The sequence below is a fragment of the Amblyomma maculatum genome, chromosome 5 (genome assembly GCF_055883805.1).
Source record: "Amblyomma maculatum isolate TAMU_Amacu chromosome 5, ASM5588380v1, whole genome shotgun sequence".
Lineage (NCBI taxonomy): Eukaryota > Metazoa > Arthropoda > Arachnida > Ixodida > Ixodidae > Amblyomma > Amblyomma maculatum.
Window position 1 is genome coordinate 57420436 of NC_139348.1, and position 5511 is coordinate 57425946.

Sequence of the window (5511 nt, forward strand, 5' to 3'; positions counted from 1 at the left end):
TTATTCTTGGCTCGAAAAATATTGGTTTGGTTTTTGTGGATTAATATTTAGTGAATTCTAATTGGACCAACTATGTAATGTATCTAGTAATTAGCTTCCGAACCAGAGAGAAAGAGAGTGCTATCATCTGCATATATTACAAAGGTGGCATTGCTGTCTCTATTTACAATATCGTTTTTGTATATGTTAAACAGTAGTGGACCTAATATGCTTCCCTGGGGGACGCCACTTGACATTTTTACAAAAGAAGAGTGTTCATTATCTAAATAAACCGATTGTTTCCTTTCATACAAATACAATTTCATCGGGGCAAGAGGTGTACCACGGATACCATAAGTGGATAGCTTGGAAGCTAAATTTTCATGATCAAGGCAGTCAAATGCCTTGCTGAAATCAATAAATAGTCCCAAGGTGAAAATATTATTTTCAAAACTGCGCAGTATTAATTCTTTGATTGTTAATAACGCTGTTTCGGTAGACCTTCCCTTTCTGAAACTAAACTGACATTCAGTAATCGTATTCTGTGTATCGAAAAAATCTAACGACCTAGTAAATATTATCATTTCTTATCCTTCAGCGAAAGGAGGTATGATTGTTATGGGTCTATAATTCGCGGCTTCCTTCCTGTTTCCGCCTTTGAAATGCACAGTCACCCTGCTTTTCTTCACTTCATCTGGAAATACGCCGGACACTAAAATTAAGTTATATATATATATGCCTAAGAACTGGTTTAGTGAATTGCAAAATATATTTGACAGCTTTAATTTGCATATTGTTAATATCTAGGGCTTTGCTATTCTTCAAGCTCATAAATGTTATGCAAACTTCATACTCATCAGTAGGCTAAAAAAAAACAGCTATTGAGGGAGTTGTCTATCGATGCATCTACTGCGTTTGCCCTTGATGGAACCCGCCCTTGTGAGATAACGTTTGCAAAATGGTCATTGAAATAGTCAGCGAGCTCTTTTCCATGGAGTTCGCAGTTCTGTAAATTAATTTTTATAGGTGAGTAACTGCTTCTTCCCCGACCTAAAACACTATTTACCACTCTCCAAACGGCATCTGGACATTTGGTCTTCACGTCAGTGAACAGTGTATAGTAGTATGCGGTCTTAGCTTGCTTAGATTCACGATTTAATTTGTGTCTCATTTTTTCAAGGCAATTAGATCATTTGCTAGGCGGCTATTTAGAAAGATATGATAAAGCTTATTCTTTCTCGTATTTCACGAATAAGAGATGGAGTCACCCAAGTCTTCTGGCTATTCCTCGATTTTTTCATGCTCCTAAATGGAAAATGTTTCCGATACAAGTACTCAAGTGTCGTCACAAATTTCTCATAGGCGATGTTCGGATCGGTTATTCGGAAGAGGAAGGACCAAACATATGCACAGATTTCACACTTGAATGATTATAGACGGTCATCAGATATACATTCTACAACATACGGTTCGCGTCTAACATTTGTTCACGATTTTTCTTTCTAATAGGGCATGAAAACCGGACAGTGATCGCTCACATCCGAAACTAGGGTACCAGCAAGTTCCACATTTGTTTCAATATTTTTATTAACAATCCAAGCCACGAGGAAGTAGATAATGTTACACGCGTAGGTGTAATGGCGTTCACAAACCCCGCGCATGCAATTGTGTGTGCAAGTTTTGAGGCAACACCACTAGTTTCTAAGAGGTTAATATTAAAATCTCCCCTACAAATCAAGCGAAAATTTTAAGAGTTCACATAATTCAGTAATTTATCAAATGAACTCAGAAAACAAGAAGCATTGCCGTTAGTAGGCCTGTACACAACTGATAATAGCTCTGAACCCCGTTTCATTGTTAGCATTTCAAAACCGGTGTTTGTAATGCTAAATTCAGGAACAAAGTCACACGTTTGGCATGCTACAACGTAAATAGCTACACCACCGCCGCGTTTATTGGATCGATTCAACAAAAAGTTATCGTACCCTGGAAGGTGTACACTATTGCTTGTGTTATGATACCAATTTCCTGCAACATGATAACACTACATTTCAATGGGAACTGGTTCAAGAAGTAGCTTAGAATATCATCCTTGTTAACTACAGAGCGTGTATTAATGTGCAAAACCGGCGTCTTTGATTGTCCTCTAAGATCGATACTTTGCGGGAGAGCAAGTTCATTACAGTCCTTCACCACGATCAGAGGTCACTTAGACGGTGGAGGTAATCTTTAGAAGATCCCATTTGTTGCGGATGAATACAACTTCAGTGTTATCAGACTGCGTAGCGCAGATTTTGCCGCTGCTTGCCCAGACCAATTTCCATTTATATTCGTTTCCTTTTCACTGCCATTCCGAGAAGTTTCTTCAATGCTGGAAGAAGGTGTTCATTAATGCAGATTGGAGTGGTTTCCTCAAGTCCTACATCTCAATTTGTGAGTCTCATTTTCCTGGCTTTTCTCAGTGTAGTATCACGTTGTGCTCTTGATTTAAACTGGACAATATGTGTGCCTCATCAGAGTTTCGTGTCGGCACATGGTGGCAGGTCTCGATGTCGCTTTCCACTATTGGCTCTTTGATAGCCTCTCCGAGCATATATATTATGTGGGCAACACTTTCACCGTCTTGTCTGATGACACCTCGAATTTTCAAATTTGCATTTCGCGAGTACTGCTCAGCAAGAACAAGCCGCTGTTCCAAGTCTGAATTTTTGGTTTCTAGTTCCTTACACTTAGCCTGGAGAAGGGCATTTTCTGGTTTTGTTGAGCGTTCACCGATCCAACAGCTTCAAGCTTTTTCTTTACATCCTCAATGGTTTCCTAAGCAAACTCTATGCTTTAGATAGCAGAACGCTGCTGAATACGTAACTCACGGATCTCATTCCGAAGGTCCGTTCTATCATGTCCTTATAAACTTTCAGTTCCTGTTTAAGCTCGGCCTTTAGCTCTTCCTTTAGCACCACCAAGTTAAGAATCATAGATACTTTCTTCAGCAAACGAAACAACCGGAAATGGACATAGAAAAGTCCTAACGGGGAGACAAAAAATGAAATTGTCATCATACTGTGTTCAACCCGCGCCATTATGCAAGACATAAAGGTAATCGGGAAAATGCGATGCAGAGACCTCAGGATGGTGAGGTCCTGAATTAGGCTAAATCTGAAGAAGGAACGCGACAGATTAGTAGGAAAGAAAGCCAATAACGAATTAGCGGTGAGAGGGAGGGCAGAAGAGTTCAGGATCTCGCTACAAAATAGATATTCAGCTCTAACTGAGGAAGGCGACATTGCCCTAGATGAAATGAACAATACTTTCAGAGATATCATTACTGAGTGCGCAGTAGAAGTAGGCGGTAGGATAGTCAGAGATGATACCGGTAAGCTGTCTAAGGAGAAGAAAGATTTGATTAAGAAACGCCAGTGTATGTAAGCTTCCAATCCAAGAGACGAGATAGAATTGGCCGAGATATCAAAGCTAACCAATAAGCGCAAGGTGGCCGATATACGGAAGTATAACATGGAGAAAATTGAGCATGCTGTAAAGAACGGGGGAAGCCTTAAAGCGGTAAAGAAGAAATTGGGCATAGACAAAAACCAGATGTATGCGATAAAGGACAAGGCGGGCAACGTCATCACTAATATGGACAAGATAGTCAGAGTAGCCGAGGAGTTCTATACAGATCTCTACAGTAGCAATAGTAGTCAGGACCGTAACGAGATTGGCAGTAGGGAAAAACAGACGTTCCACCAGTGACGAAGGACGAGGTCAAGAAAGCAATAGAAGCTATGAAAAGGGGGAAATCAGCTGGAGAGGATTAGATAACTACAGATTTGCTGAAGGACGGAGGGGGATATCGTGCTAGAAAAACTGGCCACCCTGTATACGCTGTGCCTGGTGTCATCGACGGTACCGGAACCATGGAAGAATGCAAAAATTATCCACATTCTTAAGAAAGGGGACTTTAAGGACCTTAAAAATTACAGACCAATCAGCTTACTGTCTGTTACGTATAAGGTATTTATTAAGGCAATCGCTAATAGAATCAGGACAACCTTAGACTGCAGTCAAGCAAATGATCAAGCAGGTTTTCGCAAACGGTACTATCGATCATATTCATACCATGAAACAGGTGATAGAAAAATGCTCGGAATATAACCAGCCCTTATACATAGCATTCACCGATTACTAAAAAGCATTTGACTCAGTTGAAACCTCGACGGTGATGCAGGCATTGCGCAATCAGTGGATAGACGTGCCGTAAGTGAAAGTGCTGGAAGATATATATAGTGGCTGCACAGCAACCATAGTTCTGCATAAAGAAAGTAACAAAATTCCCATAAAGAAAGGTGTTAGGTAAGGAGACACGATCTCGCCAGTACTATTCACAGGTTGCATAGATGGAGTATTCAGAGACTTGGAATGGGAGCAGTTAGGGATAAGTGTAGATGCGAATACCTCAGTAATCTGCAATTTTCTGATGACAATGCTTTGCTAAGTAGCTAAGGGGATGAACTTCAAATGGTGATTGCTGACCTAAACAGGAAAAGTAGAAAGGTATGCTTAAAATTTAATATGCAGAAGACTAAGGTAATGTTCAGCAGCCTCGGGAATGAACAGCAGTTTACGTTAGATAGCGAAGCACTGGAAGTAGTTGGCGAATATGTCTACTTAGGACAGGTAGTAACCGCAGATCCGGGCAATGAAAAGGAAATAACAAGAAGAATTAGATTGGGATGGAGCGCTTTTGGCAAGCACTCACAGATTATGACTAGCCTCTTACCGGTATCGCTCATGAGGAAATTACAAAACAGGTGCATCTTACCTGTACTCACCTATGGGGCTGAAACGTGGAGGCTAAGCAAGAGAGTTCTGCTTAAGTTGAGGACAACCCAGAGGGCTATGGAACGAAAAATGGTAGGGGTAACATTAAGAGATAGGAAGCGTGCAGAGTGGCTCAGAGAAATAACTCGTTACTGACATTCTAGTGGAAATCAAGAAGAAGACAGGGGCATGGGCAGGATATGTAGTGCGAAGAGAGGATAAGCGATGGTCGCTGATGGTAACAAACTGGATTCCAAGGGAAGGAAAGCGTAGCAGGGGCGGCAGAAAGTTAGGTGGGCGGATGAGGTTAAGAAGTTCGCAGGGGTCAAATGGATGCAGCTAGCACAGAACCAGGTAAATGGGAGAAATATGGGAGAGGCCTTCGCCCTGCAGTGGGTATAGCCAGGCTAAAAGATTACATCGATTGCAATGTTTTCTATTTATCACGTTAAAACGCACAGGGCGGCTTTATAATGGGATGTCTGCTGCGTTCGGACACCCACGTCTTCGCGCATTTTCATATCCATGGTCGCTACAGCTTGCAATGGCTGCGTTTGTGTTCTTGATGAGGATTTATTTTGTATGTGTGGTTGGTTTAAAGCATGCATAAGATCTCTACAACTGAGGAGCTGTCAAGTCTATTGACGCATTCATTGGAACCACCAAGCCTACCTGTTTGAAAATGTTACCCAATTCAATAACAAACAAACACTC